General features: G+C 49.0%; 80 non-coding genes across 80 annotated transcripts; all 80 read right to left on the bottom strand.

The window, feature by feature from the left end:
* Nucleotides 1-3: 3 nt before the first annotated feature.
* LOC121245303 lies at nucleotides 4-122 on the bottom strand. Its single transcript, XR_005936644.1, has one exon. It is a non-coding gene; the product is annotated as a 5S ribosomal RNA (ribosomal RNA).
* A 189-nt stretch (nucleotides 123-311) lies between these two features.
* LOC121245302 lies at nucleotides 312-430 on the bottom strand. Its single transcript, XR_005936643.1, has one exon. It is a non-coding gene; the product is annotated as a 5S ribosomal RNA (ribosomal RNA).
* A 189-nt stretch (nucleotides 431-619) lies between these two features.
* LOC121245301 lies at nucleotides 620-738 on the bottom strand. The gene has a single exon (XR_005936642.1). It is a non-coding gene; the product is annotated as a 5S ribosomal RNA (ribosomal RNA).
* A 189-nt stretch (nucleotides 739-927) lies between these two features.
* LOC121245300 lies at nucleotides 928-1,046 on the bottom strand. The gene has a single exon (XR_005936641.1). It is a non-coding gene; the product is annotated as a 5S ribosomal RNA (ribosomal RNA).
* Nucleotides 1,047-1,235: 189 nt separating this feature from the next.
* Nucleotides 1,236-1,354, bottom strand: LOC121245299. The gene has a single exon (XR_005936640.1). It is a non-coding gene; the product is annotated as a 5S ribosomal RNA (ribosomal RNA).
* Nucleotides 1,355-1,543: 189 nt separating this feature from the next.
* LOC121245297 lies at nucleotides 1,544-1,662 on the bottom strand. The gene has a single exon (XR_005936638.1). It is a non-coding gene; the product is annotated as a 5S ribosomal RNA (ribosomal RNA).
* Nucleotides 1,663-1,851: 189 nt separating this feature from the next.
* LOC121245296 lies at nucleotides 1,852-1,970 on the bottom strand. The gene has a single exon (XR_005936637.1). It is a non-coding gene; the product is annotated as a 5S ribosomal RNA (ribosomal RNA).
* A 189-nt stretch (nucleotides 1,971-2,159) lies between these two features.
* LOC121245295 lies at nucleotides 2,160-2,278 on the bottom strand. Its single transcript, XR_005936636.1, has one exon. It is a non-coding gene; the product is annotated as a 5S ribosomal RNA (ribosomal RNA).
* A 189-nt stretch (nucleotides 2,279-2,467) lies between these two features.
* On the bottom strand, nucleotides 2,468-2,586 carry LOC121245294. The gene has a single exon (XR_005936635.1). It is a non-coding gene; the product is annotated as a 5S ribosomal RNA (ribosomal RNA).
* Nucleotides 2,587-2,775: 189 nt separating this feature from the next.
* On the bottom strand, nucleotides 2,776-2,894 carry LOC121245293. Its single transcript, XR_005936634.1, has one exon. It is a non-coding gene; the product is annotated as a 5S ribosomal RNA (ribosomal RNA).
* Nucleotides 2,895-3,083: 189 nt separating this feature from the next.
* Nucleotides 3,084-3,202, bottom strand: LOC121245292. The gene has a single exon (XR_005936633.1). It is a non-coding gene; the product is annotated as a 5S ribosomal RNA (ribosomal RNA).
* Nucleotides 3,203-3,391: 189 nt separating this feature from the next.
* On the bottom strand, nucleotides 3,392-3,510 carry LOC121245291. Its single transcript, XR_005936632.1, has one exon. It is a non-coding gene; the product is annotated as a 5S ribosomal RNA (ribosomal RNA).
* Nucleotides 3,511-3,699: 189 nt separating this feature from the next.
* LOC121245289 lies at nucleotides 3,700-3,818 on the bottom strand. Its single transcript, XR_005936631.1, has one exon. It is a non-coding gene; the product is annotated as a 5S ribosomal RNA (ribosomal RNA).
* A 189-nt stretch (nucleotides 3,819-4,007) lies between these two features.
* Nucleotides 4,008-4,126, bottom strand: LOC121245288. Its single transcript, XR_005936630.1, has one exon. It is a non-coding gene; the product is annotated as a 5S ribosomal RNA (ribosomal RNA).
* Nucleotides 4,127-4,315: 189 nt separating this feature from the next.
* On the bottom strand, nucleotides 4,316-4,434 carry LOC121245287. Its single transcript, XR_005936629.1, has one exon. It is a non-coding gene; the product is annotated as a 5S ribosomal RNA (ribosomal RNA).
* Nucleotides 4,435-4,623: 189 nt separating this feature from the next.
* LOC121245285 lies at nucleotides 4,624-4,742 on the bottom strand. The gene has a single exon (XR_005936627.1). It is a non-coding gene; the product is annotated as a 5S ribosomal RNA (ribosomal RNA).
* Nucleotides 4,743-4,931: 189 nt separating this feature from the next.
* Nucleotides 4,932-5,050, bottom strand: LOC121245284. The gene has a single exon (XR_005936626.1). It is a non-coding gene; the product is annotated as a 5S ribosomal RNA (ribosomal RNA).
* A 189-nt stretch (nucleotides 5,051-5,239) lies between these two features.
* Nucleotides 5,240-5,358, bottom strand: LOC121245283. The gene has a single exon (XR_005936625.1). It is a non-coding gene; the product is annotated as a 5S ribosomal RNA (ribosomal RNA).
* A 189-nt stretch (nucleotides 5,359-5,547) lies between these two features.
* Nucleotides 5,548-5,666, bottom strand: LOC121245282. The gene has a single exon (XR_005936624.1). It is a non-coding gene; the product is annotated as a 5S ribosomal RNA (ribosomal RNA).
* Nucleotides 5,667-5,855: 189 nt separating this feature from the next.
* Nucleotides 5,856-5,974, bottom strand: LOC121245281. Its single transcript, XR_005936623.1, has one exon. It is a non-coding gene; the product is annotated as a 5S ribosomal RNA (ribosomal RNA).
* Nucleotides 5,975-6,163: 189 nt separating this feature from the next.
* Nucleotides 6,164-6,282, bottom strand: LOC121245280. The gene has a single exon (XR_005936622.1). It is a non-coding gene; the product is annotated as a 5S ribosomal RNA (ribosomal RNA).
* Nucleotides 6,283-6,471: 189 nt separating this feature from the next.
* Nucleotides 6,472-6,590, bottom strand: LOC121245279. The gene has a single exon (XR_005936621.1). It is a non-coding gene; the product is annotated as a 5S ribosomal RNA (ribosomal RNA).
* A 189-nt stretch (nucleotides 6,591-6,779) lies between these two features.
* Nucleotides 6,780-6,898, bottom strand: LOC121245278. The gene has a single exon (XR_005936620.1). It is a non-coding gene; the product is annotated as a 5S ribosomal RNA (ribosomal RNA).
* A 189-nt stretch (nucleotides 6,899-7,087) lies between these two features.
* On the bottom strand, nucleotides 7,088-7,206 carry LOC121245277. Its single transcript, XR_005936619.1, has one exon. It is a non-coding gene; the product is annotated as a 5S ribosomal RNA (ribosomal RNA).
* Nucleotides 7,207-7,395: 189 nt separating this feature from the next.
* Nucleotides 7,396-7,514, bottom strand: LOC121245276. The gene has a single exon (XR_005936618.1). It is a non-coding gene; the product is annotated as a 5S ribosomal RNA (ribosomal RNA).
* Nucleotides 7,515-7,703: 189 nt separating this feature from the next.
* On the bottom strand, nucleotides 7,704-7,822 carry LOC121245273. Its single transcript, XR_005936616.1, has one exon. It is a non-coding gene; the product is annotated as a 5S ribosomal RNA (ribosomal RNA).
* Nucleotides 7,823-8,011: 189 nt separating this feature from the next.
* Nucleotides 8,012-8,130, bottom strand: LOC121245272. Its single transcript, XR_005936615.1, has one exon. It is a non-coding gene; the product is annotated as a 5S ribosomal RNA (ribosomal RNA).
* A 189-nt stretch (nucleotides 8,131-8,319) lies between these two features.
* LOC121245271 lies at nucleotides 8,320-8,438 on the bottom strand. Its single transcript, XR_005936614.1, has one exon. It is a non-coding gene; the product is annotated as a 5S ribosomal RNA (ribosomal RNA).
* Nucleotides 8,439-8,627: 189 nt separating this feature from the next.
* Nucleotides 8,628-8,746, bottom strand: LOC121245270. Its single transcript, XR_005936613.1, has one exon. It is a non-coding gene; the product is annotated as a 5S ribosomal RNA (ribosomal RNA).
* Nucleotides 8,747-8,935: 189 nt separating this feature from the next.
* LOC121245269 lies at nucleotides 8,936-9,054 on the bottom strand. Its single transcript, XR_005936612.1, has one exon. It is a non-coding gene; the product is annotated as a 5S ribosomal RNA (ribosomal RNA).
* A 189-nt stretch (nucleotides 9,055-9,243) lies between these two features.
* LOC121245445 lies at nucleotides 9,244-9,362 on the bottom strand. The gene has a single exon (XR_005936778.1). It is a non-coding gene; the product is annotated as a 5S ribosomal RNA (ribosomal RNA).
* A 189-nt stretch (nucleotides 9,363-9,551) lies between these two features.
* On the bottom strand, nucleotides 9,552-9,670 carry LOC121245444. The gene has a single exon (XR_005936777.1). It is a non-coding gene; the product is annotated as a 5S ribosomal RNA (ribosomal RNA).
* A 189-nt stretch (nucleotides 9,671-9,859) lies between these two features.
* On the bottom strand, nucleotides 9,860-9,978 carry LOC121245442. Its single transcript, XR_005936776.1, has one exon. It is a non-coding gene; the product is annotated as a 5S ribosomal RNA (ribosomal RNA).
* A 189-nt stretch (nucleotides 9,979-10,167) lies between these two features.
* LOC121245441 lies at nucleotides 10,168-10,286 on the bottom strand. Its single transcript, XR_005936775.1, has one exon. It is a non-coding gene; the product is annotated as a 5S ribosomal RNA (ribosomal RNA).
* A 189-nt stretch (nucleotides 10,287-10,475) lies between these two features.
* On the bottom strand, nucleotides 10,476-10,594 carry LOC121245440. The gene has a single exon (XR_005936774.1). It is a non-coding gene; the product is annotated as a 5S ribosomal RNA (ribosomal RNA).
* A 189-nt stretch (nucleotides 10,595-10,783) lies between these two features.
* On the bottom strand, nucleotides 10,784-10,902 carry LOC121245438. Its single transcript, XR_005936772.1, has one exon. It is a non-coding gene; the product is annotated as a 5S ribosomal RNA (ribosomal RNA).
* A 189-nt stretch (nucleotides 10,903-11,091) lies between these two features.
* LOC121245437 lies at nucleotides 11,092-11,210 on the bottom strand. Its single transcript, XR_005936771.1, has one exon. It is a non-coding gene; the product is annotated as a 5S ribosomal RNA (ribosomal RNA).
* Nucleotides 11,211-11,399: 189 nt separating this feature from the next.
* Nucleotides 11,400-11,518, bottom strand: LOC121245436. Its single transcript, XR_005936770.1, has one exon. It is a non-coding gene; the product is annotated as a 5S ribosomal RNA (ribosomal RNA).
* Nucleotides 11,519-11,707: 189 nt separating this feature from the next.
* LOC121245435 lies at nucleotides 11,708-11,826 on the bottom strand. The gene has a single exon (XR_005936769.1). It is a non-coding gene; the product is annotated as a 5S ribosomal RNA (ribosomal RNA).
* Nucleotides 11,827-12,015: 189 nt separating this feature from the next.
* LOC121245434 lies at nucleotides 12,016-12,134 on the bottom strand. Its single transcript, XR_005936768.1, has one exon. It is a non-coding gene; the product is annotated as a 5S ribosomal RNA (ribosomal RNA).
* Nucleotides 12,135-12,323: 189 nt separating this feature from the next.
* LOC121245433 lies at nucleotides 12,324-12,442 on the bottom strand. Its single transcript, XR_005936767.1, has one exon. It is a non-coding gene; the product is annotated as a 5S ribosomal RNA (ribosomal RNA).
* Nucleotides 12,443-12,631: 189 nt separating this feature from the next.
* LOC121245432 lies at nucleotides 12,632-12,750 on the bottom strand. The gene has a single exon (XR_005936766.1). It is a non-coding gene; the product is annotated as a 5S ribosomal RNA (ribosomal RNA).
* Nucleotides 12,751-12,939: 189 nt separating this feature from the next.
* LOC121245431 lies at nucleotides 12,940-13,058 on the bottom strand. Its single transcript, XR_005936765.1, has one exon. It is a non-coding gene; the product is annotated as a 5S ribosomal RNA (ribosomal RNA).
* A 189-nt stretch (nucleotides 13,059-13,247) lies between these two features.
* Nucleotides 13,248-13,366, bottom strand: LOC121245430. The gene has a single exon (XR_005936764.1). It is a non-coding gene; the product is annotated as a 5S ribosomal RNA (ribosomal RNA).
* Nucleotides 13,367-13,555: 189 nt separating this feature from the next.
* LOC121245429 lies at nucleotides 13,556-13,674 on the bottom strand. The gene has a single exon (XR_005936763.1). It is a non-coding gene; the product is annotated as a 5S ribosomal RNA (ribosomal RNA).
* A 189-nt stretch (nucleotides 13,675-13,863) lies between these two features.
* On the bottom strand, nucleotides 13,864-13,982 carry LOC121245426. Its single transcript, XR_005936761.1, has one exon. It is a non-coding gene; the product is annotated as a 5S ribosomal RNA (ribosomal RNA).
* A 189-nt stretch (nucleotides 13,983-14,171) lies between these two features.
* Nucleotides 14,172-14,290, bottom strand: LOC121245425. Its single transcript, XR_005936760.1, has one exon. It is a non-coding gene; the product is annotated as a 5S ribosomal RNA (ribosomal RNA).
* A 189-nt stretch (nucleotides 14,291-14,479) lies between these two features.
* Nucleotides 14,480-14,598, bottom strand: LOC121245424. Its single transcript, XR_005936759.1, has one exon. It is a non-coding gene; the product is annotated as a 5S ribosomal RNA (ribosomal RNA).
* A 189-nt stretch (nucleotides 14,599-14,787) lies between these two features.
* On the bottom strand, nucleotides 14,788-14,906 carry LOC121245423. Its single transcript, XR_005936758.1, has one exon. It is a non-coding gene; the product is annotated as a 5S ribosomal RNA (ribosomal RNA).
* A 189-nt stretch (nucleotides 14,907-15,095) lies between these two features.
* Nucleotides 15,096-15,214, bottom strand: LOC121245422. Its single transcript, XR_005936757.1, has one exon. It is a non-coding gene; the product is annotated as a 5S ribosomal RNA (ribosomal RNA).
* Nucleotides 15,215-15,403: 189 nt separating this feature from the next.
* Nucleotides 15,404-15,522, bottom strand: LOC121245421. The gene has a single exon (XR_005936756.1). It is a non-coding gene; the product is annotated as a 5S ribosomal RNA (ribosomal RNA).
* A 189-nt stretch (nucleotides 15,523-15,711) lies between these two features.
* Nucleotides 15,712-15,830, bottom strand: LOC121245420. Its single transcript, XR_005936755.1, has one exon. It is a non-coding gene; the product is annotated as a 5S ribosomal RNA (ribosomal RNA).
* Nucleotides 15,831-16,019: 189 nt separating this feature from the next.
* Nucleotides 16,020-16,138, bottom strand: LOC121245419. The gene has a single exon (XR_005936754.1). It is a non-coding gene; the product is annotated as a 5S ribosomal RNA (ribosomal RNA).
* Nucleotides 16,139-16,327: 189 nt separating this feature from the next.
* Nucleotides 16,328-16,446, bottom strand: LOC121245418. Its single transcript, XR_005936753.1, has one exon. It is a non-coding gene; the product is annotated as a 5S ribosomal RNA (ribosomal RNA).
* Nucleotides 16,447-16,635: 189 nt separating this feature from the next.
* Nucleotides 16,636-16,754, bottom strand: LOC121245417. The gene has a single exon (XR_005936752.1). It is a non-coding gene; the product is annotated as a 5S ribosomal RNA (ribosomal RNA).
* A 189-nt stretch (nucleotides 16,755-16,943) lies between these two features.
* Nucleotides 16,944-17,062, bottom strand: LOC121245415. Its single transcript, XR_005936750.1, has one exon. It is a non-coding gene; the product is annotated as a 5S ribosomal RNA (ribosomal RNA).
* Nucleotides 17,063-17,251: 189 nt separating this feature from the next.
* On the bottom strand, nucleotides 17,252-17,370 carry LOC121245414. Its single transcript, XR_005936749.1, has one exon. It is a non-coding gene; the product is annotated as a 5S ribosomal RNA (ribosomal RNA).
* A 189-nt stretch (nucleotides 17,371-17,559) lies between these two features.
* Nucleotides 17,560-17,678, bottom strand: LOC121245413. The gene has a single exon (XR_005936748.1). It is a non-coding gene; the product is annotated as a 5S ribosomal RNA (ribosomal RNA).
* Nucleotides 17,679-17,867: 189 nt separating this feature from the next.
* LOC121245412 lies at nucleotides 17,868-17,986 on the bottom strand. Its single transcript, XR_005936747.1, has one exon. It is a non-coding gene; the product is annotated as a 5S ribosomal RNA (ribosomal RNA).
* Nucleotides 17,987-18,175: 189 nt separating this feature from the next.
* LOC121245411 lies at nucleotides 18,176-18,294 on the bottom strand. Its single transcript, XR_005936746.1, has one exon. It is a non-coding gene; the product is annotated as a 5S ribosomal RNA (ribosomal RNA).
* Nucleotides 18,295-18,483: 189 nt separating this feature from the next.
* Nucleotides 18,484-18,602, bottom strand: LOC121245410. The gene has a single exon (XR_005936745.1). It is a non-coding gene; the product is annotated as a 5S ribosomal RNA (ribosomal RNA).
* Nucleotides 18,603-18,791: 189 nt separating this feature from the next.
* Nucleotides 18,792-18,910, bottom strand: LOC121245409. Its single transcript, XR_005936744.1, has one exon. It is a non-coding gene; the product is annotated as a 5S ribosomal RNA (ribosomal RNA).
* A 189-nt stretch (nucleotides 18,911-19,099) lies between these two features.
* On the bottom strand, nucleotides 19,100-19,218 carry LOC121245408. Its single transcript, XR_005936743.1, has one exon. It is a non-coding gene; the product is annotated as a 5S ribosomal RNA (ribosomal RNA).
* A 189-nt stretch (nucleotides 19,219-19,407) lies between these two features.
* Nucleotides 19,408-19,526, bottom strand: LOC121245404. The gene has a single exon (XR_005936739.1). It is a non-coding gene; the product is annotated as a 5S ribosomal RNA (ribosomal RNA).
* Nucleotides 19,527-19,715: 189 nt separating this feature from the next.
* On the bottom strand, nucleotides 19,716-19,834 carry LOC121245393. The gene has a single exon (XR_005936728.1). It is a non-coding gene; the product is annotated as a 5S ribosomal RNA (ribosomal RNA).
* A 189-nt stretch (nucleotides 19,835-20,023) lies between these two features.
* LOC121245381 lies at nucleotides 20,024-20,142 on the bottom strand. The gene has a single exon (XR_005936716.1). It is a non-coding gene; the product is annotated as a 5S ribosomal RNA (ribosomal RNA).
* Nucleotides 20,143-20,331: 189 nt separating this feature from the next.
* On the bottom strand, nucleotides 20,332-20,450 carry LOC121245368. The gene has a single exon (XR_005936705.1). It is a non-coding gene; the product is annotated as a 5S ribosomal RNA (ribosomal RNA).
* Nucleotides 20,451-20,639: 189 nt separating this feature from the next.
* Nucleotides 20,640-20,758, bottom strand: LOC121245357. Its single transcript, XR_005936694.1, has one exon. It is a non-coding gene; the product is annotated as a 5S ribosomal RNA (ribosomal RNA).
* Nucleotides 20,759-20,948: 190 nt separating this feature from the next.
* Nucleotides 20,949-21,067, bottom strand: LOC121245345. Its single transcript, XR_005936683.1, has one exon. It is a non-coding gene; the product is annotated as a 5S ribosomal RNA (ribosomal RNA).
* A 190-nt stretch (nucleotides 21,068-21,257) lies between these two features.
* LOC121245333 lies at nucleotides 21,258-21,376 on the bottom strand. Its single transcript, XR_005936672.1, has one exon. It is a non-coding gene; the product is annotated as a 5S ribosomal RNA (ribosomal RNA).
* A 189-nt stretch (nucleotides 21,377-21,565) lies between these two features.
* Nucleotides 21,566-21,684, bottom strand: LOC121245321. Its single transcript, XR_005936661.1, has one exon. It is a non-coding gene; the product is annotated as a 5S ribosomal RNA (ribosomal RNA).
* A 190-nt stretch (nucleotides 21,685-21,874) lies between these two features.
* Nucleotides 21,875-21,993, bottom strand: LOC121245310. The gene has a single exon (XR_005936650.1). It is a non-coding gene; the product is annotated as a 5S ribosomal RNA (ribosomal RNA).
* A 188-nt stretch (nucleotides 21,994-22,181) lies between these two features.
* LOC121245298 lies at nucleotides 22,182-22,300 on the bottom strand. The gene has a single exon (XR_005936639.1). It is a non-coding gene; the product is annotated as a 5S ribosomal RNA (ribosomal RNA).
* A 188-nt stretch (nucleotides 22,301-22,488) lies between these two features.
* LOC121245286 lies at nucleotides 22,489-22,607 on the bottom strand. Its single transcript, XR_005936628.1, has one exon. It is a non-coding gene; the product is annotated as a 5S ribosomal RNA (ribosomal RNA).
* A 189-nt stretch (nucleotides 22,608-22,796) lies between these two features.
* LOC121245275 lies at nucleotides 22,797-22,915 on the bottom strand. The gene has a single exon (XR_005936617.1). It is a non-coding gene; the product is annotated as a 5S ribosomal RNA (ribosomal RNA).
* Nucleotides 22,916-23,104: 189 nt separating this feature from the next.
* On the bottom strand, nucleotides 23,105-23,223 carry LOC121245439. Its single transcript, XR_005936773.1, has one exon. It is a non-coding gene; the product is annotated as a 5S ribosomal RNA (ribosomal RNA).
* Nucleotides 23,224-23,413: 190 nt separating this feature from the next.
* Nucleotides 23,414-23,532, bottom strand: LOC121245428. The gene has a single exon (XR_005936762.1). It is a non-coding gene; the product is annotated as a 5S ribosomal RNA (ribosomal RNA).
* Nucleotides 23,533-23,721: 189 nt separating this feature from the next.
* Nucleotides 23,722-23,840, bottom strand: LOC121245416. The gene has a single exon (XR_005936751.1). It is a non-coding gene; the product is annotated as a 5S ribosomal RNA (ribosomal RNA).
* Nucleotides 23,841-24,029: 189 nt separating this feature from the next.
* Nucleotides 24,030-24,148, bottom strand: LOC121245387. The gene has a single exon (XR_005936722.1). It is a non-coding gene; the product is annotated as a 5S ribosomal RNA (ribosomal RNA).
* A 189-nt stretch (nucleotides 24,149-24,337) lies between these two features.
* On the bottom strand, nucleotides 24,338-24,456 carry LOC121245268. The gene has a single exon (XR_005936611.1). It is a non-coding gene; the product is annotated as a 5S ribosomal RNA (ribosomal RNA).
* Nucleotides 24,457-24,654: the final 198 nt, after the last annotated feature.

Raw genomic sequence — 24,654 nt, 5'->3', positions numbered from 1 at the left:
CGAGGGGTGCAACACGAGGACTTCCCAGGAGGTCACCCATCCTAGTACTACTCTCGCCCAAGCACGCTTAACTGCGGAGTTCTGATGGGATCCGGTGCATTAGTGCTGGTATGATCGCACCCATCAAACTAATTACTTAAAATTCATATAATCCTTGAGCGACATACTAGCGTCCTTCCGATCCCAATCCAAACGGAGATCTGATCCAAACCCATGGCTACGCGATGGGCAGGGCGAGATTTTCCCAAAAATCCACTCCCGAGTGGTCCTTCTTGTCAATTTATCTCGCAAGGCGGAAAAAACAAAAACGAGGGGTGCAACACGAGGACTTCCCAGGAGGTCACCCATCCTAGTACTACTCTCGCCCAAGCACGCTTAACTGCGGAGTTCTGATGGGATCCGGTGCATTAGTGCTGGTATGATCGCACCCATCAAACTAATTACTTAAAATTCATATAATCCTTGAGCGACATACTAGCGTCCTTCCGATCCCAATCCAAACGGAGATCTGATCCAAACCCATGGCTACGCGATGGGCAGGGCGAGATTTTCCCAAAAATCCACTCCCGAGTGGTCCTTCTTGTCAATTTATCTCGCAAGGCGGAAAAAACAAAAACGAGGGGTGCAACACGAGGACTTCCCAGGAGGTCACCCATCCTAGTACTACTCTCGCCCAAGCACGCTTAACTGCGGAGTTCTGATGGGATCCGGTGCATTAGTGCTGGTATGATCGCACCCATCAAACTAATTACTTAAAATTCATATAATCCTTGAGCGACATACTAGCGTCCTTCCGATCCCAATCCAAACGGAGATCTGATCCAAACCCATGGCTACGCGATGGGCAGGGCGAGATTTTCCCAAAAATCCACTCCCGAGTGGTCCTTCTTGTCAATTTATCTCGCAAGGCGGAAAAAACAAAAACGAGGGGTGCAACACGAGGACTTCCCAGGAGGTCACCCATCCTAGTACTACTCTCGCCCAAGCACGCTTAACTGCGGAGTTCTGATGGGATCCGGTGCATTAGTGCTGGTATGATCGCACCCATCAAACTAATTACTTAAAATTCATATAATCCTTGAGCGACATACTAGCGTCCTTCCGATCCCAATCCAAACGGAGATCTGATCCAAACCCATGGCTACGCGATGGGCAGGGCGAGATTTTCCCAAAAATCCACTCCCGAGTGGTCCTTCTTGTCAATTTATCTCGCAAGGCGGAAAAAACAAAAACGAGGGGTGCAACACGAGGACTTCCCAGGAGGTCACCCATCCTAGTACTACTCTCGCCCAAGCACGCTTAACTGCGGAGTTCTGATGGGATCCGGTGCATTAGTGCTGGTATGATCGCACCCATCAAACTAATTACTTAAAATTCATATAATCCTTGAGCGACATACTAGCGTCCTTCCGATCCCAATCCAAACGGAGATCTGATCCAAACCCATGGCTACGCGATGGGCAGGGCGAGATTTTCCCAAAAATCCACTCCCGAGTGGTCCTTCTTGTCAATTTATCTCGCAAGGCGGAAAAAACAAAAACGAGGGGTGCAACACGAGGACTTCCCAGGAGGTCACCCATCCTAGTACTACTCTCGCCCAAGCACGCTTAACTGCGGAGTTCTGATGGGATCCGGTGCATTAGTGCTGGTATGATCGCACCCATCAAACTAATTACTTAAAATTCATATAATCCTTGAGCGACATACTAGCGTCCTTCCGATCCCAATCCAAACGGAGATCTGATCCAAACCCATGGCTACGCGATGGGCAGGGCGAGATTTTCCCAAAAATCCACTCCCGAGTGGTCCTTCTTGTCAATTTATCTCGCAAGGCGGAAAAAACAAAAACGAGGGGTGCAACACGAGGACTTCCCAGGAGGTCACCCATCCTAGTACTACTCTCGCCCAAGCACGCTTAACTGCGGAGTTCTGATGGGATCCGGTGCATTAGTGCTGGTATGATCGCACCCATCAAACTAATTACTTAAAATTCATATAATCCTTGAGCGACATACTAGCGTCCTTCCGATCCCAATCCAAACGGAGATCTGATCCAAACCCATGGCTACGCGATGGGCAGGGCGAGATTTTCCCAAAAATCCACTCCCGAGTGGTCCTTCTTGTCAATTTATCTCGCAAGGCGGAAAAAACAAAAACGAGGGGTGCAACACGAGGACTTCCCAGGAGGTCACCCATCCTAGTACTACTCTCGCCCAAGCACGCTTAACTGCGGAGTTCTGATGGGATCCGGTGCATTAGTGCTGGTATGATCGCACCCATCAAACTAATTACTTAAAATTCATATAATCCTTGAGCGACATACTAGCGTCCTTCCGATCCCAATCCAAACGGAGATCTGATCCAAACCCATGGCTACGCGATGGGCAGGGCGAGATTTTCCCAAAAATCCACTCCCGAGTGGTCCTTCTTGTCAATTTATCTCGCAAGGCGGAAAAAACAAAAACGAGGGGTGCAACACGAGGACTTCCCAGGAGGTCACCCATCCTAGTACTACTCTCGCCCAAGCACGCTTAACTGCGGAGTTCTGATGGGATCCGGTGCATTAGTGCTGGTATGATCGCACCCATCAAACTAATTACTTAAAATTCATATAATCCTTGAGCGACATACTAGCGTCCTTCCGATCCCAATCCAAACGGAGATCTGATCCAAACCCATGGCTACGCGATGGGCAGGGCGAGATTTTCCCAAAAATCCACTCCCGAGTGGTCCTTCTTGTCAATTTATCTCGCAAGGCGGAAAAAACAAAAACGAGGGGTGCAACACGAGGACTTCCCAGGAGGTCACCCATCCTAGTACTACTCTCGCCCAAGCACGCTTAACTGCGGAGTTCTGATGGGATCCGGTGCATTAGTGCTGGTATGATCGCACCCATCAAACTAATTACTTAAAATTCATATAATCCTTGAGCGACATACTAGCGTCCTTCCGATCCCAATCCAAACGGAGATCTGATCCAAACCCATGGCTACGCGATGGGCAGGGCGAGATTTTCCCAAAAATCCACTCCCGAGTGGTCCTTCTTGTCAATTTATCTCGCAAGGCGGAAAAAACAAAAACGAGGGGTGCAACACGAGGACTTCCCAGGAGGTCACCCATCCTAGTACTACTCTCGCCCAAGCACGCTTAACTGCGGAGTTCTGATGGGATCCGGTGCATTAGTGCTGGTATGATCGCACCCATCAAACTAATTACTTAAAATTCATATAATCCTTGAGCGACATACTAGCGTCCTTCCGATCCCAATCCAAACGGAGATCTGATCCAAACCCATGGCTACGCGATGGGCAGGGCGAGATTTTCCCAAAAATCCACTCCCGAGTGGTCCTTCTTGTCAATTTATCTCGCAAGGCGGAAAAAACAAAAACGAGGGGTGCAACACGAGGACTTCCCAGGAGGTCACCCATCCTAGTACTACTCTCGCCCAAGCACGCTTAACTGCGGAGTTCTGATGGGATCCGGTGCATTAGTGCTGGTATGATCGCACCCATCAAACTAATTACTTAAAATTCATATAATCCTTGAGCGACATACTAGCGTCCTTCCGATCCCAATCCAAACGGAGATCTGATCCAAACCCATGGCTACGCGATGGGCAGGGCGAGATTTTCCCAAAAATCCACTCCCGAGTGGTCCTTCTTGTCAATTTATCTCGCAAGGCGGAAAAAACAAAAACGAGGGGTGCAACACGAGGACTTCCCAGGAGGTCACCCATCCTAGTACTACTCTCGCCCAAGCACGCTTAACTGCGGAGTTCTGATGGGATCCGGTGCATTAGTGCTGGTATGATCGCACCCATCAAACTAATTACTTAAAATTCATATAATCCTTGAGCGACATACTAGCGTCCTTCCGATCCCAATCCAAACGGAGATCTGATCCAAACCCATGGCTACGCGATGGGCAGGGCGAGATTTTCCCAAAAATCCACTCCCGAGTGGTCCTTCTTGTCAATTTATCTCGCAAGGCGGAAAAAACAAAAACGAGGGGTGCAACACGAGGACTTCCCAGGAGGTCACCCATCCTAGTACTACTCTCGCCCAAGCACGCTTAACTGCGGAGTTCTGATGGGATCCGGTGCATTAGTGCTGGTATGATCGCACCCATCAAACTAATTACTTAAAATTCATATAATCCTTGAGCGACATACTAGCGTCCTTCCGATCCCAATCCAAACGGAGATCTGATCCAAACCCATGGCTACGCGATGGGCAGGGCGAGATTTTCCCAAAAATCCACTCCCGAGTGGTCCTTCTTGTCAATTTATCTCGCAAGGCGGAAAAAACAAAAACGAGGGGTGCAACACGAGGACTTCCCAGGAGGTCACCCATCCTAGTACTACTCTCGCCCAAGCACGCTTAACTGCGGAGTTCTGATGGGATCCGGTGCATTAGTGCTGGTATGATCGCACCCATCAAACTAATTACTTAAAATTCATATAATCCTTGAGCGACATACTAGCGTCCTTCCGATCCCAATCCAAACGGAGATCTGATCCAAACCCATGGCTACGCGATGGGCAGGGCGAGATTTTCCCAAAAATCCACTCCCGAGTGGTCCTTCTTGTCAATTTATCTCGCAAGGCGGAAAAAACAAAAACGAGGGGTGCAACACGAGGACTTCCCAGGAGGTCACCCATCCTAGTACTACTCTCGCCCAAGCACGCTTAACTGCGGAGTTCTGATGGGATCCGGTGCATTAGTGCTGGTATGATCGCACCCATCAAACTAATTACTTAAAATTCATATAATCCTTGAGCGACATACTAGCGTCCTTCCGATCCCAATCCAAACGGAGATCTGATCCAAACCCATGGCTACGCGATGGGCAGGGCGAGATTTTCCCAAAAATCCACTCCCGAGTGGTCCTTCTTGTCAATTTATCTCGCAAGGCGGAAAAAACAAAAACGAGGGGTGCAACACGAGGACTTCCCAGGAGGTCACCCATCCTAGTACTACTCTCGCCCAAGCACGCTTAACTGCGGAGTTCTGATGGGATCCGGTGCATTAGTGCTGGTATGATCGCACCCATCAAACTAATTACTTAAAATTCATATAATCCTTGAGCGACATACTAGCGTCCTTCCGATCCCAATCCAAACGGAGATCTGATCCAAACCCATGGCTACGCGATGGGCAGGGCGAGATTTTCCCAAAAATCCACTCCCGAGTGGTCCTTCTTGTCAATTTATCTCGCAAGGCGGAAAAAACAAAAACGAGGGGTGCAACACGAGGACTTCCCAGGAGGTCACCCATCCTAGTACTACTCTCGCCCAAGCACGCTTAACTGCGGAGTTCTGATGGGATCCGGTGCATTAGTGCTGGTATGATCGCACCCATCAAACTAATTACTTAAAATTCATATAATCCTTGAGCGACATACTAGCGTCCTTCCGATCCCAATCCAAACGGAGATCTGATCCAAACCCATGGCTACGCGATGGGCAGGGCGAGATTTTCCCAAAAATCCACTCCCGAGTGGTCCTTCTTGTCAATTTATCTCGCAAGGCGGAAAAAACAAAAACGAGGGGTGCAACACGAGGACTTCCCAGGAGGTCACCCATCCTAGTACTACTCTCGCCCAAGCACGCTTAACTGCGGAGTTCTGATGGGATCCGGTGCATTAGTGCTGGTATGATCGCACCCATCAAACTAATTACTTAAAATTCATATAATCCTTGAGCGACATACTAGCGTCCTTCCGATCCCAATCCAAACGGAGATCTGATCCAAACCCATGGCTACGCGATGGGCAGGGCGAGATTTTCCCAAAAATCCACTCCCGAGTGGTCCTTCTTGTCAATTTATCTCGCAAGGCGGAAAAAACAAAAACGAGGGGTGCAACACGAGGACTTCCCAGGAGGTCACCCATCCTAGTACTACTCTCGCCCAAGCACGCTTAACTGCGGAGTTCTGATGGGATCCGGTGCATTAGTGCTGGTATGATCGCACCCATCAAACTAATTACTTAAAATTCATATAATCCTTGAGCGACATACTAGCGTCCTTCCGATCCCAATCCAAACGGAGATCTGATCCAAACCCATGGCTACGCGATGGGCAGGGCGAGATTTTCCCAAAAATCCACTCCCGAGTGGTCCTTCTTGTCAATTTATCTCGCAAGGCGGAAAAAACAAAAACGAGGGGTGCAACACGAGGACTTCCCAGGAGGTCACCCATCCTAGTACTACTCTCGCCCAAGCACGCTTAACTGCGGAGTTCTGATGGGATCCGGTGCATTAGTGCTGGTATGATCGCACCCATCAAACTAATTACTTAAAATTCATATAATCCTTGAGCGACATACTAGCGTCCTTCCGATCCCAATCCAAACGGAGATCTGATCCAAACCCATGGCTACGCGATGGGCAGGGCGAGATTTTCCCAAAAATCCACTCCCGAGTGGTCCTTCTTGTCAATTTATCTCGCAAGGCGGAAAAAACAAAAACGAGGGGTGCAACACGAGGACTTCCCAGGAGGTCACCCATCCTAGTACTACTCTCGCCCAAGCACGCTTAACTGCGGAGTTCTGATGGGATCCGGTGCATTAGTGCTGGTATGATCGCACCCATCAAACTAATTACTTAAAATTCATATAATCCTTGAGCGACATACTAGCGTCCTTCCGATCCCAATCCAAACGGAGATCTGATCCAAACCCATGGCTACGCGATGGGCAGGGCGAGATTTTCCCAAAAATCCACTCCCGAGTGGTCCTTCTTGTCAATTTATCTCGCAAGGCGGAAAAAACAAAAACGAGGGGTGCAACACGAGGACTTCCCAGGAGGTCACCCATCCTAGTACTACTCTCGCCCAAGCACGCTTAACTGCGGAGTTCTGATGGGATCCGGTGCATTAGTGCTGGTATGATCGCACCCATCAAACTAATTACTTAAAATTCATATAATCCTTGAGCGACATACTAGCGTCCTTCCGATCCCAATCCAAACGGAGATCTGATCCAAACCCATGGCTACGCGATGGGCAGGGCGAGATTTTCCCAAAAATCCACTCCCGAGTGGTCCTTCTTGTCAATTTATCTCGCAAGGCGGAAAAAACAAAAACGAGGGGTGCAACACGAGGACTTCCCAGGAGGTCACCCATCCTAGTACTACTCTCGCCCAAGCACGCTTAACTGCGGAGTTCTGATGGGATCCGGTGCATTAGTGCTGGTATGATCGCACCCATCAAACTAATTACTTAAAATTCATATAATCCTTGAGCGACATACTAGCGTCCTTCCGATCCCAATCCAAACGGAGATCTGATCCAAACCCATGGCTACGCGATGGGCAGGGCGAGATTTTCCCAAAAATCCACTCCCGAGTGGTCCTTCTTGTCAATTTATCTCGCAAGGCGGAAAAAACAAAAACGAGGGGTGCAACACGAGGACTTCCCAGGAGGTCACCCATCCTAGTACTACTCTCGCCCAAGCACGCTTAACTGCGGAGTTCTGATGGGATCCGGTGCATTAGTGCTGGTATGATCGCACCCATCAAACTAATTACTTAAAATTCATATAATCCTTGAGCGACATACTAGCGTCCTTCCGATCCCAATCCAAACGGAGATCTGATCCAAACCCATGGCTACGCGATGGGCAGGGCGAGATTTTCCCAAAAATCCACTCCCGAGTGGTCCTTCTTGTCAATTTATCTCGCAAGGCGGAAAAAACAAAAACGAGGGGTGCAACACGAGGACTTCCCAGGAGGTCACCCATCCTAGTACTACTCTCGCCCAAGCACGCTTAACTGCGGAGTTCTGATGGGATCCGGTGCATTAGTGCTGGTATGATCGCACCCATCAAACTAATTACTTAAAATTCATATAATCCTTGAGCGACATACTAGCGTCCTTCCGATCCCAATCCAAACGGAGATCTGATCCAAACCCATGGCTACGCGATGGGCAGGGCGAGATTTTCCCAAAAATCCACTCCCGAGTGGTCCTTCTTGTCAATTTATCTCGCAAGGCGGAAAAAACAAAAACGAGGGGTGCAACACGAGGACTTCCCAGGAGGTCACCCATCCTAGTACTACTCTCGCCCAAGCACGCTTAACTGCGGAGTTCTGATGGGATCCGGTGCATTAGTGCTGGTATGATCGCACCCATCAAACTAATTACTTAAAATTCATATAATCCTTGAGCGACATACTAGCGTCCTTCCGATCCCAATCCAAACGGAGATCTGATCCAAACCCATGGCTACGCGATGGGCAGGGCGAGATTTTCCCAAAAATCCACTCCCGAGTGGTCCTTCTTGTCAATTTATCTCGCAAGGCGGAAAAAACAAAAACGAGGGGTGCAACACGAGGACTTCCCAGGAGGTCACCCATCCTAGTACTACTCTCGCCCAAGCACGCTTAACTGCGGAGTTCTGATGGGATCCGGTGCATTAGTGCTGGTATGATCGCACCCATCAAACTAATTACTTAAAATTCATATAATCCTTGAGCGACATACTAGCGTCCTTCCGATCCCAATCCAAACGGAGATCTGATCCAAACCCATGGCTACGCGATGGGCAGGGCGAGATTTTCCCAAAAATCCACTCCCGAGTGGTCCTTCTTGTCAATTTATCTCGCAAGGCGGAAAAAACAAAAACGAGGGGTGCAACACGAGGACTTCCCAGGAGGTCACCCATCCTAGTACTACTCTCGCCCAAGCACGCTTAACTGCGGAGTTCTGATGGGATCCGGTGCATTAGTGCTGGTATGATCGCACCCATCAAACTAATTACTTAAAATTCATATAATCCTTGAGCGACATACTAGCGTCCTTCCGATCCCAATCCAAACGGAGATCTGATCCAAACCCATGGCTACGCGATGGGCAGGGCGAGATTTTCCCAAAAATCCACTCCCGAGTGGTCCTTCTTGTCAATTTATCTCGCAAGGCGGAAAAAACAAAAACGAGGGGTGCAACACGAGGACTTCCCAGGAGGTCACCCATCCTAGTACTACTCTCGCCCAAGCACGCTTAACTGCGGAGTTCTGATGGGATCCGGTGCATTAGTGCTGGTATGATCGCACCCATCAAACTAATTACTTAAAATTCATATAATCCTTGAGCGACATACTAGCGTCCTTCCGATCCCAATCCAAACGGAGATCTGATCCAAACCCATGGCTACGCGATGGGCAGGGCGAGATTTTCCCAAAAATCCACTCCCGAGTGGTCCTTCTTGTCAATTTATCTCGCAAGGCGGAAAAAACAAAAACGAGGGGTGCAACACGAGGACTTCCCAGGAGGTCACCCATCCTAGTACTACTCTCGCCCAAGCACGCTTAACTGCGGAGTTCTGATGGGATCCGGTGCATTAGTGCTGGTATGATCGCACCCATCAAACTAATTACTTAAAATTCATATAATCCTTGAGCGACATACTAGCGTCCTTCCGATCCCAATCCAAACGGAGATCTGATCCAAACCCATGGCTACGCGATGGGCAGGGCGAGATTTTCCCAAAAATCCACTCCCGAGTGGTCCTTCTTGTCAATTTATCTCGCAAGGCGGAAAAAACAAAAACGAGGGGTGCAACACGAGGACTTCCCAGGAGGTCACCCATCCTAGTACTACTCTCGCCCAAGCACGCTTAACTGCGGAGTTCTGATGGGATCCGGTGCATTAGTGCTGGTATGATCGCACCCATCAAACTAATTACTTAAAATTCATATAATCCTTGAGCGACATACTAGCGTCCTTCCGATCCCAATCCAAACGGAGATCTGATCCAAACCCATGGCTACGCGATGGGCAGGGCGAGATTTTCCCAAAAATCCACTCCCGAGTGGTCCTTCTTGTCAATTTATCTCGCAAGGCGGAAAAAACAAAAACGAGGGGTGCAACACGAGGACTTCCCAGGAGGTCACCCATCCTAGTACTACTCTCGCCCAAGCACGCTTAACTGCGGAGTTCTGATGGGATCCGGTGCATTAGTGCTGGTATGATCGCACCCATCAAACTAATTACTTAAAATTCATATAATCCTTGAGCGACATACTAGCGTCCTTCCGATCCCAATCCAAACGGAGATCTGATCCAAACCCATGGCTACGCGATGGGCAGGGCGAGATTTTCCCAAAAATCCACTCCCGAGTGGTCCTTCTTGTCAATTTATCTCGCAAGGCGGAAAAAACAAAAACGAGGGGTGCAACACGAGGACTTCCCAGGAGGTCACCCATCCTAGTACTACTCTCGCCCAAGCACGCTTAACTGCGGAGTTCTGATGGGATCCGGTGCATTAGTGCTGGTATGATCGCACCCATCAAACTAATTACTTAAAATTCATATAATCCTTGAGCGACATACTAGCGTCCTTCCGATCCCAATCCAAACGGAGATCTGATCCAAACCCATGGCTACGCGATGGGCAGGGCGAGATTTTCCCAAAAATCCACTCCCGAGTGGTCCTTCTTGTCAATTTATCTCGCAAGGCGGAAAAAACAAAAACGAGGGGTGCAACACGAGGACTTCCCAGGAGGTCACCCATCCTAGTACTACTCTCGCCCAAGCACGCTTAACTGCGGAGTTCTGATGGGATCCGGTGCATTAGTGCTGGTATGATCGCACCCATCAAACTAATTACTTAAAATTCATATAATCCTTGAGCGACATACTAGCGTCCTTCCGATCCCAATCCAAACGGAGATCTGATCCAAACCCATGGCTACGCGATGGGCAGGGCGAGATTTTCCCAAAAATCCACTCCCGAGTGGTCCTTCTTGTCAATTTATCTCGCAAGGCGGAAAAAACAAAAACGAGGGGTGCAACACGAGGACTTCCCAGGAGGTCACCCATCCTAGTACTACTCTCGCCCAAGCACGCTTAACTGCGGAGTTCTGATGGGATCCGGTGCATTAGTGCTGGTATGATCGCACCCATCAAACTAATTACTTAAAATTCATATAATCCTTGAGCGACATACTAGCGTCCTTCCGATCCCAATCCAAACGGAGATCTGATCCAAACCCATGGCTACGCGATGGGCAGGGCGAGATTTTCCCAAAAATCCACTCCCGAGTGGTCCTTCTTGTCAATTTATCTCGCAAGGCGGAAAAAACAAAAACGAGGGGTGCAACACGAGGACTTCCCAGGAGGTCACCCATCCTAGTACTACTCTCGCCCAAGCACGCTTAACTGCGGAGTTCTGATGGGATCCGGTGCATTAGTGCTGGTATGATCGCACCCATCAAACTAATTACTTAAAATTCATATAATCCTTGAGCGACATACTAGCGTCCTTCCGATCCCAATCCAAACGGAGATCTGATCCAAACCCATGGCTACGCGATGGGCAGGGCGAGATTTTCCCAAAAATCCACTCCCGAGTGGTCCTTCTTGTCAATTTATCTCGCAAGGCGGAAAAAACAAAAACGAGGGGTGCAACACGAGGACTTCCCAGGAGGTCACCCATCCTAGTACTACTCTCGCCCAAGCACGCTTAACTGCGGAGTTCTGATGGGATCCGGTGCATTAGTGCTGGTATGATCGCACCCATCAAACTAATTACTTAAAATTCATATAATCCTTGAGCGACATACTAGCGTCCTTCCGATCCCAATCCAAACGGAGATCTGATCCAAACCCATGGCTACGCGATGGGCAGGGCGAGATTTTCCCAAAAATCCACTCCCGAGTGGTCCTTCTTGTCAATTTATCTCGCAAGGCGGAAAAAACAAAAACGAGGGGTGCAACACGAGGACTTCCCAGGAGGTCACCCATCCTAGTACTACTCTCGCCCAAGCACGCTTAACTGCGGAGTTCTGATGGGATCCGGTGCATTAGTGCTGGTATGATCGCACCCATCAAACTAATTACTTAAAATTCATATAATCCTTGAGCGACATACTAGCGTCCTTCCGATCCCAATCCAAACGGAGATCTGATCCAAACCCATGGCTACGCGATGGGCAGGGCGAGATTTTCCCAAAAATCCACTCCCGAGTGGTCCTTCTTGTCAATTTATCTCGCAAGGCGGAAAAAACAAAAACGAGGGGTGCAACACGAGGACTTCCCAGGAGGTCACCCATCCTAGTACTACTCTCGCCCAAGCACGCTTAACTGCGGAGTTCTGATGGGATCCGGTGCATTAGTGCTGGTATGATCGCACCCATCAAACTAATTACTTAAAATTCATATAATCCTTGAGCGACATACTAGCGTCCTTCCGATCCCAATCCAAACGGAGATCTGATCCAAACCCATGGCTACGCGATGGGCAGGGCGAGATTTTCCCAAAAATCCACTCCCGAGTGGTCCTTCTTGTCAATTTATCTCGCAAGGCGGAAAAAACAAAAACGAGGGGTGCAACACGAGGACTTCCCAGGAGGTCACCCATCCTAGTACTACTCTCGCCCAAGCACGCTTAACTGCGGAGTTCTGATGGGATCCGGTGCATTAGTGCTGGTATGATCGCACCCATCAAACTAATTACTTAAAATTCATATAATCCTTGAGCGACATACTAGCGTCCTTCCGATCCCAATCCAAACGGAGATCTGATCCAAACCCATGGCTACGCGATGGGCAGGGCGAGATTTTCCCAAAAATCCACTCCCGAGTGGTCCTTCTTGTCAATTTATCTCGCAAGGCGGAAAAAACAAAAACGAGGGGTGCAACACGAGGACTTCCCAGGAGGTCACCCATCCTAGTACTACTCTCGCCCAAGCACGCTTAACTGCGGAGTTCTGATGGGATCCGGTGCATTAGTGCTGGTATGATCGCACCCATCAAACTAATTACTTAAAATTCATATAATCCTTGAGCGACATACTAGCGTCCTTCCGATCCCAATCCAAACGGAGATCTGATCCAAACCCATGGCTACGCGATGGGCAGGGCGAGATTTTCCCAAAAATCCACTCCCGAGTGGTCCTTCTTGTCAATTTATCTCGCAAGGCGGAAAAAACAAAAACGAGGGGTGCAACACGAGGACTTCCCAGGAGGTCACCCATCCTAGTACTACTCTCGCCCAAGCACGCTTAACTGCGGAGTTCTGATGGGATCCGGTGCATTAGTGCTGGTATGATCGCACCCATCAAACTAATTACTTAAAATTCATATAATCCTTGAGCGACATACTAGCGTCCTTCCGATCCCAATCCAAACGGAGATCTGATCCAAACCCATGGCTACGCGATGGGCAGGGCGAGATTTTCCCAAAAATCCACTCCCGAGTGGTCCTTCTTGTCAATTTATCTCGCAAGGCGGAAAAAACAAAAACGAGGGGTGCAACACGAGGACTTCCCAGGAGGTCACCCATCCTAGTACTACTCTCGCCCAAGCACGCTTAACTGCGGAGTTCTGATGGGATCCGGTGCATTAGTGCTGGTATGATCGCACCCATCAAACTAATTACTTAAAATTCATATAATCCTTGAGCGACATACTAGCGTCCTTCCGATCCCAATCCAAACGGAGATCTGATCCAAACCCATGGCTACGCGATGGGCAGGGCGAGATTTTCCCAAAAATCCACTCCCGAGTGGTCCTTCTTGTCAATTTATCTCGCAAGGCGGAAAAAACAAAAACGAGGGGTGCAACACGAGGACTTCCCAGGAGGTCACCCATCCTAGTACTACTCTCGCCCAAGCACGCTTAACTGCGGAGTTCTGATGGGATCCGGTGCATTAGTGCTGGTATGATCGCACCCATCAAACTAATTACTTAAAATTCATATAATCCTTGAGCGACATACTAGCGTCCTTCCGATCCCAATCCAAACGGAGATCTGATCCAAACCCATGGCTACGCGATGGGCAGGGCGAGATTTTCCCAAAAATCCACTCCCGAGTGGTCCTTCTTGTCAATTTATCTCGCAAGGCGGAAAAAACAAAAACGAGGGGTGCAACACGAGGACTTCCCAGGAGGTCACCCATCCTAGTACTACTCTCGCCCAAGCACGCTTAACTGCGGAGTTCTGATGGGATCCGGTGCATTAGTGCTGGTATGATCGCACCCATCAAACTAATTACTTAAAATTCATATAATCCTTGAGCGACATACTAGCGTCCTTCCGATCCCAATCCAAACGGAGATCTGATCCAAACCCATGGCTACGCGATGGGCAGGGCGAGATTTTCCCAAAAATCCACTCCCGAGTGGTCCTTCTTGTCAATTTATCTCGCAAGGCGGAAAAAACAAAAACGAGGGGTGCAACACGAGGACTTCCCAGGAGGTCACCCATCCTAGTACTACTCTCGCCCAAGCACGCTTAACTGCGGAGTTCTGATGGGATCCGGTGCATTAGTGCTGGTATGATCGCACCCATCAAACTAATTACTTAAAATTCATATAATCCTTGAGCGACATACTAGCGTCCTTCCGATCCCAATCCAAACGGAGATCTGATCCAAACCCATGGCTACGCGATGGGCAGGGCGAGATTTTCCCAAAAATCCACTCCCGAGTGGTCCTTCTTGTCAATTTATCTCGCAAGGCGGAAAAAACAAAAACGAGGGGTGCAACACGAGGACTTCCCAGGAGGTCACCCATCCTAGTACTACTCTCGCCCAAGCACGCTTAACTGCGGAGTTCTGATGGGATCCGGTGCATTAGTGCTGGTATGATCGCACCCATCAAACTAATTACTTAAAATTCATATAATCCTTGAGCGACATACTAGCGTCCTTCCGATCCCAATCCAAACGGAGATCTGATCCAAACCCATGGCTACGCGATGGGCAGGGCGAGATTTTCCCAAAAATCCACTCCCGAGTGGTCCTTCTTGTCAATTTATCTCGCAAGGCGGAAAAAACAAAAACGAGGGGTGCAACACGAGGACTTCCCAGGAGGTCACCCATCCTAGTACTACTCTCGCCCAAGCACGCTTAACTGCGGAGTTCTGATGGGATCCGGTGCATTAGTGCTGGTATGATCGCACCCATCAAACTAATTACTTAAAATTCATATAATCCTTGAGCGACATACTAGCGTCCTTCCGATCCCAATCCAAACGGAGATCTGATCCAAACCCATGGCTACGCGATGGGCAGGGCGAGATTTTCCCAAAAATCCACTCCCGAGTGGTCCTTCTTGTCAATTTATCTCGCAAGGCGGAAAAAACAAAAACGAGGGGTGCAACACGAGGACTTCCCAGGAGGTCACCCATCCTAGTACTACTCTCGCCCAAGCACGCTTAACTGCGGAGTTCTGATGGGATCCGGTGCATTAGTGCTGGTATGATCGCACCCATCAAACTAATTACTTAAAATTCATATAATCCTTGAGCGACATACTAGCGTCCTTCCGATCCCAATCCAAACGGAGATCTGATCCAAACCCATGGCTACGCGATGGGCAGGGCGAGATTTTCCCAAAAATCCACTCCCGAGTGGTCCTTCTTGTCAATTTATCTCGCAAGGCGGAAAAAACAAAAACGAGGGGTGCAACACGAGGACTTCCCAGGAGGTCACCCATCCTAGTACTACTCTCGCCCAAGCACGCTTAACTGCGGAGTTCTGATGGGATCCGGTGCATTAGTGCTGGTATGATCGCACCCATCAAACTAATTACTTAAAATTCATATAATCCTTGAGCGACATACTAGCGTCCTTCCGATCCCAATCCAAACGGAGATCTGATCCAAACCCATGGCTACGCGATGGGCAGGGCGAGATTTTCCCAAAAATCCACTCCCGAGTGGTCCTTCTTGTCAATTTATCTCGCAAGGCGGAAAAAACAAAAACGAGGGGTGCAACACGAGGACTTCCCAGGAGGTCACCCATCCTAGTACTACTCTCGCCCAAGCACGCTTAACTGCGGAGTTCTGATGGGATCCGGTGCATTAGTGCTGGTATGATCGCACCCATCAAACTAATTACTTAAAATTCATATAATCCTTGAGCGACATACTAGCGTCCTTCCGATCCCAATCCAAACGGAGATCTGATCCAAACCCATGGCTACGCGATGGGCAGGGCGAGATTTTCCCAAAAATCCACTCCCGAGTGGTCCTTCTTGTCAATTTATCTCGCAAGGCGGAAAAAACAAAAACGAGGGGTGCAACACGAGGACTTCCCAGGAGGTCACCCATCCTAGTACTACTCTCGCCCAAGCACGCTTAACTGCGGAGTTCTGATGGGATCCGGTGCATTAGTGCTGGTATGATCGCACCCATCAAACTAATTACTTAAAATTCATATAATCCTTGAGCGACATACTAGCGTCCTTCCGATCCCAATCCAAACGGAGATCTGATCCAAACCCATGGCTACGCGATGGGCAGGGCGAGATTTTCCCAAAAATCCACTCCCGAGTGGTCCTTCTTGTCAATTTATCTCGCAAGGCGGAAAAAACAAAAACGAGGGGTGCAACACGAGGACTTCCCAGGAGGTCACCCATCCTAGTACTACTCTCGCCCAAGCACGCTTAACTGCGGAGTTCTGATGGGATCCGGTGCATTAGTGCTGGTATGATCGCACCCATCAAACTAATTACTTAAAATTCATATAATCCTTGAGCGACATACTAGCGTCCTTCCGATCCCAATCCAAACGGAGATCTGATCCAAACCCATGGCTACGCGATGGGCAGGGCGAGATTTTCCCAAAAATCCACTCCCGAGTGGTCCTTCTTGTCAATTTATCTCGCAAGGCGGAAAAAACAAAAACGAGGGGTGCAACACGAGGACTTCCCAGGAGGTCACCCATCCTAGTACTACTCTCGCCCAAGCACGCTTAACTGCGGAGTTCTGATGGGATCCGGTGCATTAGTGCTGGTATGATCGCACCCATCAAACTAATTACTTAAAATTCATATAATCCTTGAGCGACATACTAGCGTCCTTCCGATCCCAATCCAAACGGAGATCTGATCCAAACCCATGGCTACGCGATGGGCAGGGCGAGATTTTCCCAAAAATCCACTCCCGAGTGGTCCTTCTTGTCAATTTATCTCGCAAGGCGGAAAAAACAAAAACGAGGGGTGCAACACGAGGACTTCCCAGGAGGTCACCCATCCTAGTACTACTCTCGCCCAAGCACGCTTAACTGCGGAGTTCTGATGGGATCCGGTGCATTAGTGCTGGTATGATCGCACCCATCAAACTAATTACTTAAAATTCATATAATCCTTGAGCGACATACTAGCGTCCTTCCGATCCCAATCCAAACGGAGATCTGATCCAAACCCATGGCTACGCGATGGGCAGGGCGAGATTTTCCCAAAAATCCACTCCCGAGTGGTCCTTCTTGTCAATTTATCTCGCAAGGCGGAAAAAACAAAAACGAGGGGTGCAACACGAGGACTTCCCAGGAGGTCACCCATCCTAGTACTACTCTCGCCCAAGCACGCTTAACTGCGGAGTTCTGATGGGATCCGGTGCATTAGTGCTGGTATGATCGCACCCATCAAACTAATTACTTAAAATTCATATAATCCTTGAGCGACATACTAGCGTCCTTCCGATCCCAATCCAAACGGAGATCTGATCCAAACCCATGGCTACGCGATGGGCAGGGCGAGATTTTCCCAAAAATCCACTCCCGAGTGGTCCTTCTTGTCAATTTATCTCGCAAGGCGGAAAAAACAAAAACGAGGGGTGCAACACGAGGACTTCCCAGGAGGTCACCCATCCTAGTACTACTCTCGCCCAAGCACGCTTAACTGCGGAGTTCTGATGGGATCCGGTGCATTAGTGCTGGTATGATCGCACCCATCAAACTAATTACTTAAAATTCATATAATCCTTGAGCGACATACTAGCGTCCTTCCGATCCCAATCCAAACGGAGATCTGATCCAAACCCATGGCTACGCGATGGGCAGGGCGAGATTTTCCCAAAAATCCACTCCCGAGTGGTCCTTCTTGTCAATTTATCTCGCAAGGCGGAAAAAACAAAAACGAGGGGTGCAACACGAGGACTTCCCAGGAGGTCACCCATCCTAGTACTACTCTCGCCCAAGCACGCTTAACTGCGGAGTTCTGATGGGATCCGGTGCATTAGTGCTGGTATGATCGCACCCATCAAACTAATTACTTAAAATTCATATAATCCTTGAGCGACATACTAGCGTCCTTCCGATCCCAATCCAAACGGAGATCTGATCCAAACCCATGGCTACGCGATGGGCAGGGCGAGATTTTCCCAAAAATCCACTCCCGAGTGGTCCTTCTTGTCAATTTATCTCGCAAGGCGGAAAAAACAAAAACGAGGGGTGCAACACGAGGACTTCCCAGGAGGTCACCCATCCTAGTACTACTCTCGCCCAAGCACGCTTAACTGCGGAGTTCTGATGGGATCCGGTGCATTAGTGCTGGTATGATCGCACCCATCAAACTAATTACTTAAAATTCATATAATCCTTGAGCGACATACTAGCGTCCTTCCGATCCCAATCCAAACGGAGATCTGATCCAAACCCATGGCTACGCGATGGGCAGGGCGAGATTTTCCCAAAAATCCACTCCCGAGTGGTCCTTCTTGTCAATTTATCTCGCAAGGCGGAAAAAACAAAAACGAGGGGTGCAACACGAGGACTTCCCAGGAGGTCACCCATCCTAGTACTACTCTCGCCCAAGCACGCTTAACTGCGGAGTTCTGATGGGATCCGGTGCATTAGTGCTGGTATGATCGCACCCATCAAACTAATTACTTAAAATTCATATAATCCTTGAGCGACATACTAGCGTCCTTCCGATCCCAATCCAAACGGAGATCTGATCCAAACCCATGGCTACGCGATGGGCAGGGCGAGATTTTCCCAAAAATCCACTCCCGAGTGGTCCTTCTTGTCAATTTATCTCGCAAGGCGGAAAAAACAAAAACGAGGGGTGCAACACGAGGACTTCCCAGGAGGTCACCCATCCTAGTACTACTCTCGCCCAAGCACGCTTAACTGCGGAGTTCTGATGGGATCCGGTGCATTAGTGCTGGTATGATCGCACCCATCAAACTAATTACTTAAAATTCATATAATCCTTGAGCGACATACTAGCGTCCTTCCGATCCCAATCCAAACGGAGATCTGATCCAAACCCATGGCTACGCGATGGGCAGGGCGAGATTTTCCCAAAAATCCACTCCCGAGTGGTCCTTCTTGTCAATTTATCTCGCAAGGCGGAAAAAACAAAAACGAGGGGTGCAACACGAGGACTTCCCAGGAGGTCACCCATCCTAGTACTACTCTCGCCCAAGCACGCTTAACTGCGGAGTTCTGATGGGATCCGGTGCATTAGTGCTGGTATGATCGCACCCATCAAACTAATTACTTAAAATTCATATAATCCTTGAGCGACATACTAGCGTCCTTCCGATCCCAATCCAAACGGAGATCTGATCCAAACCCATGGCTACGCGATGGGCAGGGCGAGATTTTCCCAAAAATCCACTCCCGAGTGGTCCTTCTTGTCAATTTATCTCGCAAGGCGGAAAAAACAAAAACGAGGGGTGCAACACGAGGACTTCCCAGGAGGTCACCCATCCTAGTACTACTCTCGCCCAAGCACGCTTAACTGCGGAGTTCTGATGGGATCCGGTGCATTAGTGCTGGTATGATCGCACCCATCAAACTAATTACTTAAAATTCATATAATCCTTGAGCGACATACTAGCGTCCTTCCGATCCCAATCCAAACGGAGATCTGATCCAAACCCATGGCTACGCGATGGGCAGGGCGAGATTTTCCCAAAAATCCACTCCCGAGTGGTCCTTCTTGTCAATTTATCTCGCAAGGCGGAAAAAACAAAAACGAGGGGTGCAACACGAGGACTTCCCAGGAGGTCACCCATCCTAGTACTACTCTCGCCCAAGCACGCTTAACTGCGGAGTTCTGATGGGATCCGGTGCATTAGTGCTGGTATGATCGCACCCATCAAACTAATTACTTAAAATTCATATAATCCTTGAGCGACATACTAGCGTCCTTCCGATCCCAATCCAAACGGAGATCTGATCCAAACCCATGGCTACGCGATGGGCAGGGCGAGATTTTCCCAAAAATCCACTCCCGAGTGGTCCTTCTTGTCAATTTATCTCGCAAGGCGGAAAAAACAAAAACGAGGGGTGCAACACGAGGACTTCCCAGGAGGTCACCCATCCTAGTACTACTCTCGCCCAAGCACGCTTAACTGCGGAGTTCTGATGGGATCCGGTGCATTAGTGCTGGTATGATCGCACCCATCAAACTAATTACTTAAAATTCATATAATCCTTGAGCGACATACTAGCGTCCTTCCGATCCCAATCCAAACGGAGATCTGATCCAAACCCATGGCTACGCGATGGGCAGGGCGAGATTTTCCCAAAAATCCACTCCCGAGTGGTCCTTCTTGTCAATTTATCTCGCAAGGCGGAAAAAACAAAAACGAGGGGTGCAACACGAGGACTTCCCAGGAGGTCACCCATCCTAGTACTACTCTCGCCCAAGCACGCTTAACTGCGGAGTTCTGATGGGATCCGGTGCATTAGTGCTGGTATGATCGCACCCATCAAACTAATTACTTAAAATTCATATAATCCTTGAGCGACATACTAGCGTCCTTCCGATCCCAATCCAAACGGAGATCTGATCCAAACCCATGGCTACGCGATGGGCAGGGCGAGATTTTCCCAAAAATCCACTCCCGAGTGGTCCTTCTTGTCAATTTATCTCGCAAGGCGGAAAAAACAAAAACGAGGGGTGCAACACGAGGACTTCCCAGGAGGTCACCCATCCTAGTACTACTCTCGCCCAAGCACGCTTAACTGCGGAGTTCTGATGGGATCCGGTGCATTAGTGCTGGTATGATCGCACCCATCAAACTAATTACTTAAAATTCATATAATCCTTGAGCGACATACTAGCGTCCTTCCGATCCCAATCCAAACGGAGATCTGATCCAAACCCATGGCTACGCGATGGGCAGGGCGAGATTTTCCCAAAAATCCACTCCCGAGTGGTCCTTCTTGTCAATTTATCTCGCAAGGCGGAAAAAAACAAAAACGAGGGGTGCAACACGAGGACTTCCCAGGAGGTCACCCATCCTAGTACTACTCTCGCCCAAGCACGCTTAACTGCGGAGTTCTGATGGGATCCGGTGCATTAGTGCTGGTATGATCGCACCCATCAAACTAATTACTTAAAATTCATATAATCCTTGAGCGACATACTAGCGTCCTTCCGATCCCAATCCAAACGGAGATCTGATCCAAACCCATGGCTACGCGATGGGCAGGGCGAGATTTTCCCAAAAATCCACTCCCGAGTGGTCCTTCTTGTCAATTTATCTCGCAAGGCGGAAAAAAACAAAAACGAGGGGTGCAACACGAGGACTTCCCAGGAGGTCACCCATCCTAGTACTACTCTCGCCCAAGCACGCTTAACTGCGGAGTTCTGATGGGATCCGGTGCATTAGTGCTGGTATGATCGCACCCATCAAACTAATTACTTAAAATTCATATAATCCTTGAGCGACATACTAGCGTCCTTCCGATCCCAATCCAAACGGAGATCTGATCCAAACCCATGGCTACGCGATGGGCAGGGCGAGATTTTCCCAAAAATCCACTCCCGAGTGGTCCTTCTTGTCAATTTATCTCGCAAGGCGGAAAAAACAAAAACGAGGGGTGCAACACGAGGACTTCCCAGGAGGTCACCCATCCTAGTACTACTCTCGCCCAAGCACGCTTAACTGCGGAGTTCTGATGGGATCCGGTGCATTAGTGCTGGTATGATCGCACCCATCAAACTAATTACTTAAAATTCATATAATCCTTGAGCGACATACTAGCGTCCTTCCGATCCCAATCCAAACGGAGATCTGATCCAAACCCATGGCTACGCGATGGGCAGGGCGAGATTTTCCCAAAAATCCACTCCCGAGTGGTCCTTCTTGTCAATTTATCTCGCAAGGCGGAAAAAAACAAAAACGAGGGGTGCAACACGAGGACTTCCCAGGAGGTCACCCATCCTAGTACTACTCTCGCCCAAGCACGCTTAACTGCGGAGTTCTGATGGGATCCGGTGCATTAGTGCTGGTATGATCGCACCCATCAAACTAATTACTTAAAATTCATATAATCCTTGACGACATACTAGCGTCCTTCCGATCCCAATCCAAACGGAGATCTGATCCAAACCCATGGCTACGCGATGGGCAGGGCGAGATTTTCCCAAAAATCCACTCCCGAGTGGTCCTTCTTGTCAATTTATCTCGCAAGGCGGAAAAAACAAAAACGAGGGGTGCAACACGAGGACTTCCCAGGAGGTCACCCATCCTAGTACTACTCTCGCCCAAGCACGCTTAACTGCGGAGTTCTGATGGGATCCGGTGCATTAGTGCTGGTATGATCGCACCCATCAAACTAATTACTTAAAATTCATATAATCCTTGACGACATACTAGCGTCCTTCCGATCCCAATCCAAACGGAGATCTGATCCAAACCCATGGCTACGCGATGGGCAGGGCGAGATTTTCCCAAAAATCCACTCCCGAGTGGTCCTTCTTGTCAATTTATCTCGCAAGGCGGAAAAAACAAAAACGAGGGGTGCAACACGAGGACTTCCCAGGAGGTCACCCATCCTAGTACTACTCTCGCCCAAGCACGCTTAACTGCGGAGTTCTGATGGGATCCGGTGCATTAGTGCTGGTATGATCGCACCCATCAAACTAATTACTTAAAATTCATATAATCCTTGAGCGACATACTAGCGTCCTTCCGATCCCAATCCAAACGGAGATCTGATCCAAACCCATGGCTACGCGATGGGCAGGGCGAGATTTTCCCAAAAATCCACTCCCGAGTGGTCCTTCTTGTCAATTTATCTCGCAAGGCGGAAAAAACAAAAACGAGGGGTGCAACACGAGGACTTCCCAGGAGGTCACCCATCCTAGTACTACTCTCGCCCAAGCACGCTTAACTGCGGAGTTCTGATGGGATCCGGTGCATTAGTGCTGGTATGATCGCACCCATCAAACTAATTACTTAAAATTCATATAATCCTTGAGCGACATACTAGCGTCCTTCCGATCCCAATCCAAACGGAGATCTGATCCAAACCCATGGCTACGCGATGGGCAGGGCGAGATTTTCCCAAAAATCCACTCCCGAGTGGTCCTTCTTGTCAATTTATCTCGCAAGGCGGAAAAAACAAAAACGAGGGGTGCAACACGAGGACTTCCCAGGAGGTCACCCATCCTAGTACTACTCTCGCCCAAGCACGCTTAACTGCGGAGTTCTGATGGGATCCGGTGCATTAGTGCTGGTATGATCGCACCCATCAAACTAATTACTTAAAATTCATATAATCCTTGAGCGACATACTAGCGTCCTTCCGATCCCAATCCAAACGGAGATCTGATCCAAACCCATGGCTACGCGATGGGCAGGGCGAGATTTTCCCAAAAATCCACTCCCGAGTGGTCCTTCTTGTCAATTTATCTCGCAAGGCGGAAAAAAACAAAAACGAGGGGTGCAACACGAGGACTTCCCAGGAGGTCACCCATCCTAGTACTACTCTCGCCCAAGCACGCTTAACTGCGGAGTTCTGATGGGATCCGGTGCATTAGTGCTGGTATGATCGCACCCATCAAACTAATTACTTAAAATTCATATAATCCTTGAGCGACATACTAGCGTCCTTCCGATCCCAATCCAAACGGAGATCTGATCCAAACCCATGGCTACGCGATGGGCAGGGCGAGATTTTCCCAAAAATCCACTCCCGAGTGGTCCTTCTTGTCAATTTATCTCGCAAGGCGGAAAAAACAAAAACGAGGGGTGCAACACGAGGACTTCCCAGGAGGTCACCCATCCTAGTACTACTCTCGCCCAAGCACGCTTAACTGCGGAGTTCTGATGGGATCCGGTGCATTAGTGCTGGTATGATCGCACCCATCAAACTAATTACTTAAAATTCATATAATCCTTGAGCGACATACTAGCGTCCTTCCGATCCCAATCCAAACGGAGATCTGATCCAAACCCATGGCTACGCGATGGGCAGGGCGAGATTTTCCCAAAAATCCACTCCCGAGTGGTCCTTCTTGTCAATTTATCTCGCAAGGCGGAAAAAACAAAAACGAGGGGTGCAACACGAGGACTTCCCAGGAGGTCACCCATCCTAGTACTACTCTCGCCCAAGCACGCTTAACTGCGGAGTTCTGATGGGATCCGGTGCATTAGTGCTGGTATGATCGCACCCATCAAACTAATTACTTAAAATTCATATAATCCTTGAGCGACATACTAGCGTCCTTCCGATCCCAATCCAAACGGAGATCTGATCCAAACCCATGGCTACGCGATGGGCAGGGCGAGATTTTCCCAAAAATCCACTCCCGAGTGGTCCTTCTTGTCAATTTATCTCGCAAGGCGGAAAAAACAAAAACGAGGGGTGCAACACGAGGACTTCCCAGGAGGTCACCCATCCTAGTACTACTCTCGCCCAAGCACGCTTAACTGCGGAGTTCTGATGGGATCCGGTGCATTAGTGCTGGTATGATCGCACCCATCAAACTAATTACTTAAAATTCATATAATCCTTGAGCGACATACTAGCGTCCTTCCGATCCCAATCCAAACGGAGATCTGATCCAAACCCATGGCTACGCGATGGGCAGGGCGAGATTTTCCCAAAAAATCCACTCCCGAGTGTCCTTCTTGTCAATTTATCTCGCAAGGCGGAAAAAACAAAAACGAGGGGTGCAA

Source organism: Juglans microcarpa x Juglans regia, unplaced genomic scaffold, assembly GCF_004785595.1.
Source record: "Juglans microcarpa x Juglans regia isolate MS1-56 unplaced genomic scaffold, Jm3101_v1.0 JmScfU0017, whole genome shotgun sequence".
NCBI lineage: Eukaryota > Viridiplantae > Streptophyta > Magnoliopsida > Fagales > Juglandaceae > Juglans > Juglans microcarpa x Juglans regia.
Note: the sequence above shows the minus strand (reverse complement) of the source record. Positions and strands in the feature narration are given on the sequence as shown.